Raw genomic sequence first — 19,460 nt, forward strand, 5'->3', positions numbered from 1 at the left:
TTGACCACGACGAAGTAATGGTTCAACTCACTTTATCAGCAAAGTCAAGATTTAATCATTAAACACTTTAGTGTTATTTTAGAATTATTCCTGAATCGTTACCAACGTGGCCCAATGTTTAAATATGTCCACATCCTACGGATTGATACGTAATAGTAAGTGAAAAATGGTGATCACTGCCATTTATTTATAACATTTACGTTCCTCTATCCGATGTTAATGGTGAATTAAGATGTATACATGATATCCGCAATTTTGAATCTCGAAAGGAATGGTATTATTATTATATGCATAGGCACGCAATATCAAAGGTATCCATCAAAGGTATATAAGGCGCCATCATGGAAATAATTTTTTTACCCATGGTCAATATAGTGAATGTCATGATCGAATATCCTTCAGTGACATAAATTGTGGGAATACCATAAGTTTCTTCATTTTCCACCTTGTGTCCATCTAGTTGGTATCTGTCTTTAGACTCGACTTATTTGATTGAAAGGCCGAAAATTATAGAAATTATTCGCATTAGCTTATTACACCATCAATGCTAAGATTCAATCTGAGCTCTCTAGAAAATATATCAACTCTCAAAGACTATGCAAACAATCGAATGTTTGTTAGTTTATTGTCCTTTTACCGCAATGAATCCTAGTGGTTTACCACAAGTTCTCTTGAAAATAGTAATTGTCAGCAGGTAATTGATAAATATTTATTCATTGAAAGGCAGCAGGGTTAATTAAAATTATATTGTATCCATTCACATTCATCATGCGCGCAGCAGCGCATACATCATGCGCTTTTTGTTTCTGAAAATATACATATCTTGACTTACATAGAGTTTTCATTGAGTGTGATTTACTAAATAAATGTTTCTCTGAAAAACCGACATCTAAAACAAACTGTTTCAACTGTGTGTGCGGTGGAAGTTTTTACATCCATGGTTAACGTAGAAAATGAACATAATTGTCTGCAAATTGTACTCAGACGGCCAAACACGTTTACTTGCATCTTTACGTTTTACTGTAATGTGACTTCAATTACGCACCTCCCATTATTTAATTATTATTTCACCGAAATTCGCACGCATAACACGTCTTTTGCGATACACCTGATAAACAGTAGGACACTAATAGTTGCGCGACAGAAAAAAAGGAACAAGCCTATGCGGTATAGTAGCGTGGTCTAGATTGGATGGGAAAGGTACTTCGTCGAGCAGAGTGTACCTGAGCAGGCACGGGGAGAGGGGGAGCTGGGAGAACAGGCGGGAAAGCAGTAGGTCTGAAGGACAGAAGGGAGGGAGGAAGTTGGAGAGAAGGGGTAAACCGGGTTTAATACGGTCCTTGGGCCAATCGCTTTATTCGACCACCTGTCACATGCGCTATTCCCCCGCACTCCTTTATCCCGGGAAACTCAGGCATCGCTCTCCATCCCCGGGGGAACAGGAGGGATTGAGGCGGGGGTGGAGAGGGGGAACACAGTGGAGAAGAGAAGAGTGAGAGGTCTTGGGTCACTTCCAAATTCCAAAGCTGTTTTTTTCCTCCTCCTCCTCCTACGGTGAGCCGAGAGGAGTGGGGGGAGGGGGGGGAGGGGAAAGGGTCATTTGAATTGCGTATTTGTGATTCAATTTTTTCGCCATATTTCTTCCTTTGGCTCCCGTGTGGCCCTTTTTCCCGTTCCTCGTCCGCTGCGCTCCCTATTTCTCTAGCTCCGTCTTTCCCTCTCCCTTAAGTTTGAGAGGACGAACCGGAAAATGGAAACGTTGTGGAGATTAGGAGGGGCGGGTGGATTCAGGACGTACCTGCACTCGAATATCTTCGGGAGGGGATGAGTTGAAATAGGCTCTTGGTCCTCTCCGCGTTCCATTTCCGGAAAAAATGGGGAGTGTGTGGGTGGAGGAACGGGTTTGCTTGTTGAGCGAGTGTCCTGTTTCTGAAATATTGCGTCTCACGGAGGACTCGGGGACGTCCAGAGGAATGGGAGCTCAGGGCATTGCGACACCCGGTCATGTATGTGCACGAGTAGCGCTTTTCCTCGCCTCACTTCACGGAATCCTCTGCGGAATATACGACTCCTTGCCCGAAATCGCCACAAACACTGTGGAGAAAAATGCGCATGCATCTCGGTCAAGGCATTGACTCCGTCGGTTGTGTCCATAAAACTTTTTAAATAAATCAGACCATCCAGCAAGAGCAACCATACCGTTGTCAAAGCACGTTTTGAAAAGCATTGAGAACCGATTTTAAGCGGCAATTCCCATTCACGTCTCGAGCCATCTCTGTGAATCTGCCCATCACTACTGCTTTAATGCATAGTATGCCAAACTCGTTCATTTTCAAAATTCAAGAAAGATATGGCGCATGACGTGTATATTGACGGATTCCATGCGAGTTGGGAGCACCATGGATTCCTCTTATAAAAGTATGCAAAATTTGTATCATCCAAAAAGTTATTTCACCGAAAAATATTGACTTTGATGAAGCATTTAAATACATTGAGTATCAAATGAGGATCATTTACACAATTTTATTCTAATATATTATTGAACGAGAAACCTTGCTTAAACCCATATCTACGTTGTATAAAATAGAACATTTAGAGCCAGGACGTGTTCTTTTCACGACTGTGATGAATGCCAAGAATTTTTTTTTCATCCCGGGAGTAGGCGATAGTGTGTGTGGAAATCAAGCATTATCAAATCTTTAACCACTGAGGTAAAAGCTTACCGCTGATACTTCCTTTATTCATTCGATATTTTTCAAACTATTCGTTTGAGGGCTTACTATTTGTGAAACAAATTTAAGCATTATGAAGTTCACTTTCGGAGAGTAGGTTTTTTAAGGTAAATAATTGTCGCAACGCTGCTTCAAATTAAAATACAATTCCTGCCAAGCAATCATGAAGTAATTGGTGCATGGGTCCAATTTGTGTTCTATGATGAAACCAGGAAATTAGATATAAATGTTACTTGAACTCATACGAGATTAACTAGAGGCGGAACCAAATCGTAGCCGCGGGAGAGGCCTATATTCCACGATACATATAAAATTATAAAATCACATCATGTCATCCTCTCAGTTTAAGGCTTGCCATTATAGAATATTTGCGGATGGTAGATGAAAATTTATTCTACTTCTATATTTTCTTTCCAATAAATTTTACAATTAGTTTGTTCAGTGCAATACATGAAGACAACGTTTTTCCCGATTTTCCCAGATTGCAAAGCCTGACGTTGCATGTTAAATATTCAAGTCCTATTGATTAACTTCAAATTATGTTTCTCAAAATGAAATCATTAATGCTTATCAGAGACTCACTCTAGGGAACATATGTATCTTGTAACCTGAAACGGTTGACATCTATTTCGTACATTATAATCATTTTACTGAACCAATAACTTAAATGTTTGGTCATTAAATCTATAATGTTTTTTATCTCCATGAGTGACTGCCATGATATGAAGGACTATAAATGCATGAATGAAACCAAGCGAACAAAAAGTTACACTCAATATTCCGTTAAATTTATTTCTGCCGATAACATGATATTAGCAGTGTCTTTGAAACTACTTGCATTTATCTACTATTTCTACAGGAGAAACAGTGAAAACAAATCAAAACTCAGTTTTCATCAGCGAGATGTATTTTTTCAGACATACTATATACAATCCTCCTAACATTTTCACTTATTTTCTATTTTGTGGAGATGTTTCACCTCCAAATATTCCTGTGCCACAATAATCATTGCACTTTCCAATTGCTATTCAAATGACAGCTAGGGATTAAGATAAAAGCAATTTTGTTTTGCGTGGCAAGAATATTTATAAATAAGCCGTGATTGCGTGATGGATTCTATGCTAAATGAATAGCTAGGATTGAAGAAACTATTACTAAAATATGTTAAAAAGCTTCGGCAATATTGAGCCCATAAGGAATGTCTTCATAGTGCAAGCAAATTAATAAAATCAATGAAGCCAAACCTCTTTTGCATCAAGAAAGCTTACCAAAACTGTTTAAACGCATTTTCCTACTCCATCATTTACACTCGATTTTTTTAATAAAATGTAAATATTGTGTCACCACCATATCTAATAATCATTTTAATTAACCACATAATAATTTATATTTAAATTAAATTTAATTGAACATTAATATTGTACGTAGATTGGCGTTTATTCGAGAAGCAGAATTCCTAAGAATGTTTCTAATTCTTATTAGTAGTTTGAAAGCCATGTTTTCCAAGAATGTTTTTGCAATTTCGCTTACTTGCAACTTGTCTTTGCACCTTGTCTTTGCTGTCATGTTGAATCATAAAGTTTTACCATTTAGCAGCAAATATATCGCCTCATTGTACTCAAAAAGAAGTTGAGCAATGTTTTTTTTCTCTCTTCAGAAGAAATGCGTGAGTAAATTGAGCAAACTTAATGTGAAACCGTTATGATCCCAAAGGTCTGAAAAATGTCATCAGGTAGAAGCATGAATAGGGAGTAGAAACCATCATGGCCAGATTCTCGAAAAGTCCTTAAGGCTAACTAGATTTTAAAGTCTCAATGACAAGAATAAATTGCACGAGAGTTGAATATAACTATTATCCTTATGTCTTTATATTAGAGTTTTTCCAAAATTCATTCTCAACAAGCCTTGTAGGAACGTGTATTTAGAAGAACCAAGAATAGACAGCTCTAACATATATTTTTCTGGATTTAAACATAATTTTTCATTTATATTATAAGAAAATCTGTGTTAAATATTATTACAGCTCACTTTCGCGCACTCTGACATCATTTCATGGCTTTCCTTAAGCCCATGGCAACCTTTGCGGGGACTTTGAATAAATAGAGGTGGTGGAAAAGTCTTGATTTTTTTATCTTACTAATTACACTTTGTTTACATAAACTTATTCTTTTGGATACTCCGTCGAACAATTCTCACAAAATATTTGTTCCGCATAATAATCCGGCCCATTCATATGTGTCAGCCTTCGAAGCTTCCAAAGCCCTTCCAATTGCACTTTCATGGGATTTGGCTTAGAATGAGAATAAGGATATCCTTTAAAAAAATATTGGTTTTCCAATAGAAGGTGAAACCAAGAGAATAAGAATTTACGATTCACGCTGGATTTTTCATATCCGTGACATTAATCAAATAATTTCACTGATTCATCCAACTCGAGCAAAGAATCATTTCTATAGCCTAACGCCAAATAACCCAAGTCCATATTTTATTTGTTTTTTTCAGTGAATGATTAGTGTGTGAATAGAAATGTAGATAGCCTTGCAAATACATTTTAATCATTTAAAAAATCCTTACCAGATATTTCAGCCACGTCTATAAATTCTTAAGGTTATTAATTTGGTGGTCCACAGTTACTTTGCCTATTCTTAAGTACTGAACTACAATAAATTTTTAGAAGGTTTTTAATTCCACTTATGAAAAAATCAAATTGAAATGGGACTGAACAATTAGTTTCTAATAATACACGACCAGATAATGTCGAACAAAATAATATTCGTCGAACTGCTCTTTTCCTAAAAAAGGTCAATGTCATTTATTTTATGGTTTGTTATGCATAATGTATTACTTTAAGCTGCTCCATTTCAGGCAGTGCCATTTTCTTGTAAGTGAATGTCTTTCATTCCCTAATTTACAAATTGTTTATAAATTTCTTAAAGAAATTTTCCTACTATTACAATTAATTTAAAAATGTACAATGTTTCAAAAACAACCTTAAAATAGAAAGATAACGCCTATTCTGCGGGTTTTGTGTCATAACTTGAAACCTCGATAAGAAAAGTTGAAAATTTATTAAGTAGTTCCACTTACATGCGATTGCATGTTGATATTTTTACATCGGCATTCGTGCATAAAGCTTATCGAATATCCGGTGGTTACCAAAGCGGTATCTAGTTATTATTTTGTGAACTTACATGGGCCTTTACGGAAGGTAATTATTTAGGTTCTCAGGGATGTGGTTTTGATAACTCGTTTCATGTATTTTGTAGGGGAAAAAGGTTTTTCTCTGCCATTTTCAGGGATTTAAAGTTAAAGACACCCAAACCTTTGTTAATGTTTTGGAAAATCTCAGCGGCGCTTTAATTCCGGCCAGTTTGAAGGAAATTAAGTTGTTTAATAGCCACCATTAAGTGAGAAAAACAAGTCTTTGCACAAATGATCGCATATTGTTCTACCAAAAAGATATTAAACTTAAGTAATTGCATATTCCAGAAATTAATAGATGAACATAATATTCTTATTCTGTTAATATATTTAATTTTCTAGGATTCAACATTTTTTGTTCAAAACGACGTCAAAACCTTCCATTGAAAAATATTTGTAGTTTAAATTATGTAAAATTACACCTAAGTATAACCGAGAACATATTTCAGAACGGTTAATGACTTAATCTTTCAGCAACATGATTACATTTTGCTCAATCTTTTGACAATTTATTTTTTGATTGAGTTAAAATTAAAATTTTGCCTACTCTGCCATTTAATAAACGTTAAGGTTTTCTGCTCATTTACCATGCGAAAATGTAATTAGGCACCGCAAAAATTTCAAATTATCAATAAAGCATCCCTGAACTCTACAACTGGTCGCATAAGTTGACTTTTTGTCCCAAGAAAAGATGACTTCGATAGTCTTATCGAAGACTATCTTACCGCAAAGAGGTCTGATTGTGGCAAGACGTTTCATCGAAGACCTTTTACCGCAAAAATTTCGACCGAAACAACAGCAAAGGCTGGTCGAGGTCAGCGTTTTCTTGAGTCAATGAAATGCCAGTAAAATTGGAAAAATGTAAAGAAATAGTGACGACAATGCCATTGAAGGAATAACCGAATGGACAAAAATAATCCCCAAGTGACATCCGAACCACATCAGGGCGGAGAATGGAAAAAGTTCCGCATCTTGCAATAACAACATACTGATGATTGAAAAACTTAAGAGAGTAGGAAAGGGAAAAAATCCACGTCGTGTGAGTGCGATTTCAGGTCTCATTCCTCTCTCTCCCCGAGATAACTCGACCGTTTAGTCTTATCGACCCACTTGTCGATCTAATGACCCAGTTTTACTGCCGCGACTGCTTCGTGACAGAGAAAAACTTTGCAAATAAAGCGCACGACTTGAAAGATACCCTAAGTGAAAATTTTCCGCAGCGCGTCACAGACGTGAATGGATATTTCACTCGAAAATTTTCGATGGTGCTTGAAATTCTATGAAAGGACGTTCAGCGCGCATGAAAAAAGGCATCCTAATGCGGGTGCATCTCCTTCGAAAAAAAATCTGCGTAGTTTTTTTTGACCTCTAAAAGTACATATTTCTAGCTGAGAAAATTCTGTAGGTGCAGAAAATGTTTGTAGCTATGATCCTGCAATGCGGGAAAAATTAACTTCTCATTTATTGAAATGCAATTGATTAAATGGAATATGATTTGCTGTGCCCTTCTGCAAGTGTCGAATAATCACTTAAATAAAAATGAAAAAAATTGTAAATGAAGTGCTTAAAAGTTCCGTGATAAATTTTTCATTATCAAAAATTTAAAAATGAATACCGTCATAATTTCCTTCTTGACAAATATCGCATAGTCTTATATAATGGACAGTGTGAATGGCTTTATAGAACTCCATGACCTTAGAGGAGGAATACGGCGGGGGAATTGAGACACGTCATGTGCAATTCTAAATGAAATATATTTCAATTCATCATGGAAATATTTTTTCTATCCAGCGCTTAAAAGAGTAAAAGACATTTCTTTTCATTCTCGCTTTTATTATGCCAAAGTAATTTTTTTAGTAACTAGGAAACAATTTCTAAAGATCCTGCGTTGCTGTTGGTGAAACCGTTGTCGAGTGTGAAAATGAAAAGCTACCGCAAAAAGATATTGCTAGTTTATACGAATATTTACTACTTATTTTTATTTTACTTGTCAAATATTTAAACAAAATATATAATTTTAAAAAGGTATATTTGGTTACAATCATGCGTACAATCATTCCAGGTAAGAGAAATTGAATGCCACTCTGTATAATATTACGTCCGTATTCAATTGAGAAGTTAAGTGAGCTACTAATCGCAGATTAATTTTCTTTATAGTGTCCACCCGCGGTATCCTGTTGTACTAAATATTATGATTTAGTTATTCCAAATACAAAGTAGCACAAATAACCTTTTTTACGATTTAAAAAAATATTTCCAATCTTTACAAATCCTGCTACCCGGATTGAACTGATGAATAAACGACATCAAATCCCCCTTGTTAATTGATTAATCATTTAGATTTCATCAGTCAAAACATAATCAGTTTTAAATATTGAATTACAATATAATACAATCAATAATAAAAAGCCCATCCCAAATTAGGTTTGGTATTAGTATGTTTAGGGTATACTTCGAAATACTGTGAAAAATATTATTAATATTTTTCATAGGAATATTTTACCTTTATGTATCCCGATGATTAAACGTCAGTCAAAAAGAACTAAGTAATTCTGAGGATATCGATACGACTCAAATAAACACACTTGCTTTTGGTTGGCCAATGCGTAGCCCAAAAGCTAGCAGTATGACTCTATTTAATCCCAAACACACGGACGTGAAAGTAATCACATATGTTAAAGAACTAAGTCCTCTCCTGGTTAAAGTGAAAATCTCCCAGTAGTCTTTAATACTGCAACCCGTCCTAAGGCGGGATGCTCCCGGTGTCGTGTGGTTATCCAAGTAGCGGGGTAGTCGCCAGGTAATCAATTTCCGCGGGATCGAATCCCACTAAGAAAATGGACTTAGCGTGGCCTGTTTATTTTTTTCCCCTACATGTTATCTCTATACAAGCCCTAATCCTTTCGGACATCTCAAAACCATATATACGGTCATAAAACATTCGATCCTAAAAACCCCTCCCTCCACGCCTAACGTGCAAATCTAAGTTTATAGGTCCGCCGAAGGAAGGCGAGGTTAGAGAGGCGATGAGGGGCGGGGAGGAAACCGAGAGATGTGTGAAGGGAGATAATGTGCGCGCATTAGCGATAAAAGTTCCCCTCTCTCCCCTCGCTCTCTAGGTGGAGTTCAAGGGGGGAAAAGCCAGGAGCTTATAATGGAGCAGAGGTAGTTCTCCCTCTCCGCCATCTCGCGCCCTCCAAGGATCACGCCGCCACCGACCGGGCCCTCTAGGGAGAAGGGATAAGGGAGGAGGTGCACATATATAGAGTGCGGGAGAGGCGAACTTTCTAACCTCGGTTAACCCCTCAGTGCGTCCACCGAAATCCTTTCCCAACCCCGGCCCTGCCCTCTCCTGCCCTAGGACTCCCCCAGCCCGTCTCCGGCCCCACCCTTCTCTTTCCCCCTCGGGTTCCCTCTCCACTTCCGTTCATCCCCCCCTCCCCAAAACTACGGGGTTGCTCTTCCAAGCATTTCTTTGCCTTCGTGTTGTCGACTCGGGGATTACACGGTGGCCGTGCCGTTCGGACGACCTGGTCCGACTCTAATCGACAATACTGTAAATGTCCCCCCGGCGTGTAGGGTTCACGGCACAGAGTAGATTCTTCTGCAGGATGAAAGCTATAACAATTGAAATTTTTAGAATCGCCGAAGAAGTATCAATCAATTAATTCATAAATATAATTTTGGCACAGAAATATGCCACTACGCTTCATAGGAACGGGTACCAGAATCAGGAGGGACTTATCACACGACCACATTAGAGTATGATAAAACATTTGAAAATAATCATATTTTTTGCATTTTCTGGTAATTATTTTGTAACGACCGTTCATTCTGTTAATCTATCTTTTATTCCCTCATGATCAAGCGCACAAATCTGCTTATTGGATTAATTGATTCTATCGTACGACGTAGGACATTAATGAAAAAAAATATAACAGTTTGAGTAAAAATTAATGGCAAGAATATTCTGCCTAGTGAATGTTGAATCCTCCACCTTTTTGAGTGAATCTACTGCGAGGCACATGCTCTTGTTCGTGTGATATTTATCGATGTATTTTTAGGCAAATATTTTGAATGACTCAATCAAGGATTTCGATTGAGCTAAAGGGATGCAAGGGTACGTCCGGAAGAGCTTCGCCATCTAAAATTAAATAATAAACTGTGGTCATGTCAGCGCCAAGTACTCAACATAATTACGGCCAACGGCAGGAAATATGCAGGGGAAAAATAAACTTGACTAAAATATGATAGTCTAAAAACTATTACGTCCTCATTTCTAACCGCAAGTATTGATTTTTCTCAACTTAGATCCCTCGGCCTTGATAAAAAAAGAGTTCTCACCCATGGTATATAGGTTAACCTTTTTCGAAAGTATAATCGATAAGAAAACCAGGGCCATACTGAAAAACCAACGCGCCCATAATTCAGGGGTACGTGGGCAGAAGGTCGGCGATGCGCTGGGGAAAGAATATCTCCCACGAATGAGTAACGCATAGCCACCCAACCATGTAATCAATTCCAGCTCGTGTTAAAGTTGTTTACACGCGGGGTTAAATCTTGTCTTTTAACCGAGTAAATGGGGTATGCACCGGCAACCAACTGCTCTCTCCCATTTCCCCGCCCCCCGCTCCCCGTTCCCCGAGCCTTTTCTACCTCAACGATTCCTTCTTCGCCTCCCTCGCCCCTGACTCCGCATCCACCGTTCCCGTCGAAGCGGATGGGTGATATTGTAGTGGGAGCATGTGCTTATCAAGGTGCTCCGGCGGCTGAGGCTGTATCACACCGTGAACTCAACTCGCAAAAATCCCTAACGTAGCAGCACAACGCCCATAACCAACATACGGGACTTAGATTCGCGTTCTTAGAACGATCTGACGATCGGTTGTGGCGATCTGATGATTACTGTTGCCAAATATATGTCGAAAGTTTTAAACCACACTGTTTTCATTATATTCATACGAAGAAGAAAATATTTATTCAGGTACGCAGTCCAGTTTCTTCCTTTGATGATCGATAGATGGTCCTGGTTGGGGAGGGCTGTAAAAATCCACTCGGAGGTAAATTGATTATTTTTTTCAAATTTCGTTTATTCTAACTTCCGGCGATAAATTCACATCACTGGATTCTGATGCTAAATTAAATTTTAAATATAATACATTCTAAATAAATTTAAAAGTCTAAATAAAATTTTAAATTTACGTTTCGACAAAATAATCAGCGCTCGTACTCGTCATTATTTCCGTGATACACTTGAACTCATCAGTTGGTTGATAAAAGTAATATCATCGGTTTCATCACATTTTTGTCCATTTCCAAAAAATTTATCGCCGGGCGATGAGCACGATTTGCAATTTGATACCTTGGTTTACGAATGATTTTTTTTTTAAAAGATCGATCGAAGAGTTCCACTCATGCCGAGATTAAAAACGACAAAAATCTCGATACGCCGTGGCATGTAAATATATGTATAGCCCATCACCATTCCACTTCAAAAGCTTCCACCTCCTCGCATCGCCCCACAATGTAGAGAACCCTCTCCCGCCTCCGCAAACCCACCAGGTAGCCCCAGGGCACTATTAGCGAGCCGACCGGATGACTTCCCAAGAGCATGGATCTGGAGGAATGAATAAATTTAAAGGGATGCACGCACACTGAGACGCTGGGAATCGGTCCCACAGCAGATTTCTAAACTCTGGGCTAACCGCAGGTTAATGCCGTCAGGGGGATTCTCACTAAAGGTTTTAAAAAGAGTTCATTCGCCAATGGATGCTTAATTATGTACAAACTAAGGGTAGAAATGGAAATAACTGGCGTCTTAAGCGCAACGTAATTACACATGCGACCCGCGCGAATTCTCTCTCGCTCTGCATGCGCGATAACGAGCATGACCAAGTTGCCGGATGATTTCTATTTAATTGCGCAAAGGTATGGGAATTAAAAAAGTAGATCAATAAAATAAAATTCAACCAGTACCATTTGCACAATTGGTACTAATCCAAAACAAAAATTACGATATGTTCTTCGCTATTAACGTCATTTATGATATCAACATCGCAAACAGTCTCATTTGCAAACATTATTCACGTTTATTGATATTTCACCACTTCAAAAGGAAGTGTGCTGATGGAGAAATCTTCAAAACGTATGTAAACGCCCAGAGGGTTGGAAAATACGCATGATTGTTAAATGTCCTCCTGCAGATATTTTAGTTCTTATATACTGGAAAATATGTAATTTCCAATGAAAATATACATCCAAATACAAGTTAAAAGTTCGCATTACTCATTTAAACAATAGTAAACAATACAATATAATTTAATAAAATACAATACAATACAATATAATTATACAATAAAATTAAAGGGAAGGGTGTCTCGTTATATGTTACGGCAGTAACCTAAAATAAATAATAAATTCATGAATTATGCTTAATTATTTGGAAAAAGACATTTTAAATTAACGTACTTTGGTATGGTTGGATATATCTCGTCACGGTAAAAATAGTATATAAACTAAGGAATAAAGAAAATGTAACAGCTTATTTGAAATAATGATAAGCGTGTTAAGATATTTGTGTTCCTTGGAAGATTCCACTCAATAATAAATACCGGAAAGCCGCTCATAAATATTCTAGGAAAATATTATTTGTATTCAATATGACTGCTTTACTCAAAGAATAATAATAATAATAAATCGCCGCATATGTTGAGTACGGCTGCAATATGCAATTCCCAACTGATTGAATATTAAATGGTTCTGTGTTGCCAGCGATCAAAATATCTATAATATGCATCGCAGCGGAGGAATTGTATCATTTTAAAATTATTATTTCAAAAGCAAATCAACTCTGCTTTAGCATTATTAACATTCCTATGCTCGCAATTCAAATGTATAGCACTTACTTTTTTTGCGTTTCCGGGCACTTCATAAATTAATTCATTACTTAATTCATTTTGTCCATAAAATGTTTATTTTGAAAGGCTAATTTTAAAAGTTTTAAAATGAAATTAATTTTTAAAAGATATAATCCAGAAACGGATCCAATGATTTTGGGCAATGTCCCCCTCCCTAAATATTTTCAAATCAAATTAAAAGGTCCTGCAAGGGGACATTATGTCGATTGATAAAAATTGGACAATTATCAATTAAGTCGAATATTGCTACTTTATCACCAATAGATCAATATTTCATACAAATTAGGGCATATGGTCTTCAATAGTTGCTTTTATAGAAACTTCCGAGATTGATCTAAAACAATATGGAAAATATTTTCAATAACATGTCTGAAAATATATTTTTACATTGAATTTTAATTTCAAATAAACTATATCAAAAGTGTTTCCCAAACTTTTTACTGTTGTTGTGGATAAAAAAGTCCTCTTTTTATAAATGGGTAGATAACGCATTAATTTCATTACTTTCAATGGATAAAACTATTAAGGTTTTCTCCTCCAGATGTGGACATCCGTTTTTCAGTTACCTGCTCTCCTGAACATTATCCTTAAAGCTTAATTTCACAAAGTCGCTTCTTATTGATTACTCATTCCTTCCATTTAGTACGACGATATTAATGCACCTTTCTGTATTTTATTGTTCTGTACTCCGGCGCGTAACAAATGGGTACAAGGAGGATGCAAAACTTTTTTCCCTGCTTGATTCGCGACGTATATTCAAATCCAGCATAAGATTAAAACTATCAATAAATCTTCGAAAGTAAAAAGTTCAAAGATTCTAAGAGTTCTAAGAGAGAAGTTCTAAGAGTGAGTGGCGGAAATAAACTTACACACTGAATACTCATCGGCAGATATTTTACTAGGATATGCTGTTGCTGTTTTACGGCAGTGAGTTCATACACAAGGAACTTTTCTCTGTTCAGCCGCAGGTTTAAAATCAGGACCAACTTTGTATTTAAAAATATGGATAAAAAGTATCTCAGAAAATAAATACTTGGTTATTCCACATATATTTTATTATGTGGAATATATGTGGAATAACCAAGTATTTATTTTCTGAAATGAATCGCTTCCACAACGTGACGCCTGAAACCATTCTATTGATAAAAAGTATGTTAAAGATACTTTGCTTAGATAACAGAACTACTAACTCTATTTTTACCAGCAATGTACACAATTTAGTATCATCCTATTTTATAAATATCTAAAATTAATATATTAATACACAAATATCATTATAAAAGAATAAAAATAGAGTATAATCTGGGTTTTTCCGGGTTCGTATGATGTCATAACTAGCATGTATTGACTGGATTTAATCATGAAACAAGTGCTAATACATACTACACATGATATGACCAGTACCAAATATTTTTTTGGATTCTCCTTAAAGAATTCCATTGATCATGTACTTCAACCGGTGTTACTGGAAAGTAAATGGTAATCAAAATAGAAAGGAAAACTTTTAAGGTGAATGAGCGTAAAGGGCGTAGACTTGATGAATGAAAGCTTAACATAAGGAATCTTCCTACCGAAATGCTTAATTTGTAGAATGAAAATATACTGGTTCCGTTAATTGTTTCCTTGGTCCGAAAAGGAGGAATTTTGTTGATTTGCTGTTATTTTGACTTGGACTGTGACTTCATAGAGAACTTTTCCAAGAGTTGGATCCTCATTTAATTTAGGATCATTAGTTTTAAACTGCAGAGATACTTTTTAAACAACATTGAATTAGCTTACCTGACAGAAGCAAACATTTTTATTCATCCTATACGCCATCATATAATTAAAATTTAGGCAATCAAAAAACTATAGAAATCAAATCTCTGTAAATAAGAAGCAATTTTCATCATATAAGCTGATTACTGATATTTATGTGTTGATTTTAGCTTAATGCTACTTAATGGCTGGCGCAAAAACCCTAGAGTGTTCTTAATACGTAATTCTACGGCTGTATATATATTATATAATACGAAAATTAGTCCGGTTAATCCATTTTAAAATTCTCCTCCAACGATCGAGATGGAGGTACTCAACAGCTTAGCAAATATCACGAGGGTCGCGTGTAAATATGAACGATTAGTCCCAAATAGAGATAATGAACGGAAGTCTTTTGAATGCGTAACACCTCTTTTTCCCACTGTAACATAACTTCATTACAAGTCTCAAAAATATATAATTTTTGTATAATCTAATTCCCTAATTTGTTTTATATCTGATAACACCACATGAAATTTTGGTTTTAACCACAGTTTTCAATTCGTGTCATTAATCTTTTTGCTGAAATTATTTACAGTATTTAACCAATTACCTTATACATTTTCCTTTGTAAAATTGAGAATTCAAACAACAAAATGCCAAATATTTGTAAACAAATTGGGTATTACAATAGGGATGGGGAAATGTAATGATACACTGTACATTCAATCACTGAAATGCTTAAAGGGGCGTAAAATCGTAATGCAGAAAATAAGCGTGCCCATTCAAGGGATGTGTGATTCTGCGGGTAACTGATCTTCCTGGGAAGCCACAAGCGGCCCAGGGAAAGGAACTAGCCCTGATATCCTAAAGCGCGAATTTCACACGACATAGGGCTTAAACGTGGTGAGCTATAAACTCATCAATGAAACTAATCTTCACGCTGATTAAGTGATATTACACATAATGAAATTTGCATTAAAAAAATTTTTTTTCATGGAATGACATTCGCAATATCTTTGGACTATTAACATAATATATCAAATCTTCAGCTCCGTAGCAGTGGCATTTTTTTTAAATTTAAATATCCTTTCGATTAAGGGGATTTAAAGAACAAATATTATGACTCATTTTCTCGTAAGTTCTCATGAATAATGAGATAGCATTGAGACACGATATTTGGTAAATGTATGCAAATGTACGTATTATGGTGGATTATATCATCACGACTCTTCAAAGTTTCGAATGTAAGAAATCTGTTGCTTTACAAATTATATTAAATCGTGATGCTACAATTTTTCACAGTGTATTCTATTAAAACTCATTAGTCTATGCAATGTTTTCCTACTCTTTCGTCGATAGTAGGACGAGCAATGTACTTCTTTCTGTGTGAGGAGGAGATTTTGAGGCATCACTATGTTTGTCTTGTTTGTTCTTTTTGTTTGCTGATAAAGATATCTAAGAAAGCTACACACTTTTTAAAAAAAAGTTATATTTCTCTTCATAAAAGTAAAACAAATCATGTTAAAAATATGGCGTTCATTGATTAGATGTTTTGAGACTTGTGCCAAGCGAACTGAACACTGAATAGTTCTCGGTACAAACGCGGAAAGTATTAATAAATGTTAATCCTGCCATCTGACGACATTTTCATTATTCATGAGAATGAACAGTGTCAAACTACTCACATTAAATATGCAATGATGTTCTTTTAAAAATTTCTCGCCTAGACTCTGAGAAAATTGTATTTTGGATCGTGTATCTCTGCCCTAAGGAGGTGACGCTCATTCAATCGCCCCACGTTGTCTGCCTTTCAGAGAGGTGATGCGGCCCTCCTTTCAATTCCATAATTGGATTCATCGCTCAAAACTAAATTTCAAAAAAGGCAGTCCGCCAAGAGCCATCAAGTCTGTGAGGAGTGGCAAAAGGCCCAAAATATCAAACAGGCCTTTCCACGTTTCCACGGAGGAACCCTGAGAGTACCCTCCGCCTCTTCTCCCGCTGAGTATCCTTCCGCAGCTAATCAATCCCGAAGCCTTTTTACAGTCGATCCCTTTCTTGGATAATTGATTCTCAGATGCTCAGGTATGGATAGGTACCACCGAATGAATTTTTCCAAGAAATTGAAATGCCTGACATTGGAAACGTTGAGCCAAATTACTGAAGGGTGTTTTATCCCGCTCTCACTTTAAGTATACACGAAACTTCAAAAAAACAAGCTACTAAAATACCGAAATAGTTTACATACATAATGACGAAGAAAGTTTTTATAATAGGTAAAATTATTATTACCGTGTTTTTTATTTAATTTCGTTATTTGTTCCGTCTTCAGGATTATTCTGTTTCCAAACTGAACAAATGATAACACATCTTAGAAACGTCTTCCTCCTTAAATTAATGGAAATGTACGGAAGGAACGGGTTTAATCTACGAAGCTTCTAGTTCCGCCATGGATTCCCGGACGTACTGCCTTTGCTGAGAGGCTTTGACACCATGGTCATCCTGGAATTAGCTGAATCCCTGCAAACATTACGAAAACGTCTCTAGTTTTGATGGGCCTAAGTTTCTGTGACATTGATCAGTTGATTCCGCATTTTTATGGGCTCTCACAACGATCGTTGGGTTGAGCAGACGACAGAGTTTTGCTAGTTAATCCTGTCAACGTCTTCATTTGGTGACCTCCTACCTGAAGACGACTTAAGTGATGCGGCTGTCTACTCAAGCCAACAATCGCGGTGAGAACCCAGCGCTATAAACATCAACAATCACTATTTTTTCGAAGAAAATATTTCGGTGGCATAAAAGATTTTTGCAACATTATCAAACCAAACCTTGCCTGAAAAAGAGTAAAGAATCACGATCCTCGCGGATGGTTTTTAAAACCTCGCTGTTTTTCGTCTACGGGGAGTATTGTCCTCACAAGTTGCTTTTTTTTTACCCACAGGTGGCACAACCGCCGTTGGCGTCACGTAACTGCTGAGGAGAGGAGGCCGAGAGAGAGAAGGCGGAGGTGAGAAGACCAAGGAGGAGGAGGTGGTGCGAGAGACCCCAGGAGGCGCCGGCGCCTGCGAGACGAGAGGAGGGGACAAGGAGTCACGACGAGGAGCATCGCTGTTGCTGCGGCACAAGCCATCCTCGATCTGAGTGCCATCTCGTGAGAAAAGCGGAAAGTGAAACACCTGCACCCCAATACCCCCCCCTGCCCACCTACGCCCCACCGCACCGCGACGACTTAACTGGAAGTCGCTTTCTCCCCACGAGCCTGAAGGGGGAGGGGAGGAGGAGCGTGGAGGTCGGAGAGGGAAAGGGAAAGAGGCCGAGGGAGGTCGACGGAGGTGGAGAGGCGCCTCTCCAATCAATCGAGTCCTTTCCATCGGCGTGGATTAAAGTCGTCGAACCTTCGGGGAGTCGAGGGGAGGGTTTTTGGGGAGGGAAGGGGAAAAAATATAAAGAAGAGGGAAACCATCAATTTTCAGGGAGGACGCCGTATCTTTTTCCTCCCCGCCCGCTCGGAGGAGGAGAAGGGTGAGATGAAAGTGTCGGTCGACGTGAGGGCAGGTGATTCCTAGGTTAACTCCCTTCCCCGGTGGTAACAAAAGAGGACATGATGAAATATGATATGTCGAGAGAAGAGATGAAATACCATCCGCCGGTTGGGAGGCTCGATGGGCACTGAGAAATATTCGACGGGAGCGAAACATTGGAAGAAATACGAACCTTACGGCTCGAATTTTCAACACCCGTGCTCGCTTCACTTGGCCCAAGCCCAGAGCGAAGCTTTAGCAGGGAATTCCTTTCCGCCACTACTAACCCAACCACCCCCAATCCGAACCACACACCGGCAGACCGAAAATCGAATCTCCTATAAGTGGTAGCAGATTTCTTTGTTTTTTTTCATTCTTCACTCGTACATCAAACGGCAAGAGTCCTGGGAATCGGGAAGGAAAACGACGCGGGAGGTCGACAAACGCGAAAGCCGAAGAAAGATCCACATATCCCCTCTTTCGCACGGCCCTTGAGGTATACAGAGTAGAAAAGAGTTATGGGGTGGTAGTCAACAGAACTGCAGACGGAATAGAAGTAGTAATACTTCGGAGTGCGATCTTTACTCGTTCTAACGGTTGACAGTTGGTTACGGGAATAGTCCCCACGGCCGAGATATTTTATTTGTAAAAATTCGAGTCAGGTGTTACAGCCGATGGGAGATCGGCAATCCGGGTGATCGGGAAGCTATATTGGTGAAGAGGAATAAGACCGGTACGAAAGAGAGTAGCACGCGTTGGGAATACGACACGACAACCCACACCCGTTTCCATCGTCAGGAATAAAAGGGAAGACCCGATAGGTTGGGAGAGGTTGTGCAGGTTAGAGAGAGAAAGACAATAGAGAGAGGGGATTGGGAAAGGGATAGAGCTTGCTCTGAGATCTCTGCTACAATAAACGAGCGAACTAGAGTCACCGGAAAATAACATAAAAAAACAGCAGCAGCACTCAAGTAGGACCTGCATACTTGCCTCAGACTCGACGTGTCCGGGAAAGGTGAAGCGAGATAAGCGATATAAAAAAAAAGAAACCCTTACCGAAGAGCTTTCTCCAGTACCCGTGAAGTCGCCCCACCCGAAAGGACGAAGGAAGTGGGAGAGTAGGGAGAAAGAGAAGGCTTCCCTCACTGTCGTCAACCCCTTAGCCCTCGGAGGGAGAGCGAACGGCGCACACGACCCCCGTCGTCCCCCGCACCCCTTGCCCGCGACATGAAGGACAGTGACGCGATTTCTATGGAAAAGGGTAAAGGGGGAAGTTGGGGTAAAGGTGTACACGAGAAGGTTTTGCCTCCCACCTTGGACACGTTGGCAGCTGGCCGCCTCAGGTGAGA

At 38.2% G+C, this 19,460-nt stretch overlaps 1 long non-coding RNA gene across 1 annotated transcript in view; it reads left to right on the plus strand.

Annotated features, from left to right (window-relative positions):
* LOC139696788 (uncharacterized) overlaps positions 1–17,949 on the plus strand; it is a 589,762-nt gene extending 571,813 nt beyond the window's left edge. The window contains exon 4 of the long non-coding RNA XR_011702660.1: positions 17,532–17,949. This is a non-coding gene — a long non-coding RNA (uncharacterized lncRNA). The remainder of the gene's footprint in view (positions 1–17,531) is intronic.
* Positions 17,950–19,460: the final 1,511 nt, after the last annotated feature.

The sequence above is a fragment of the Hetaerina americana genome, unplaced genomic scaffold, assembly GCF_022747635.1.
Source record: "Hetaerina americana unplaced genomic scaffold, ioHetAmer1.1.p SCAF_7, whole genome shotgun sequence".
NCBI lineage: Eukaryota > Metazoa > Arthropoda > Insecta > Odonata > Calopterygidae > Hetaerina > Hetaerina americana.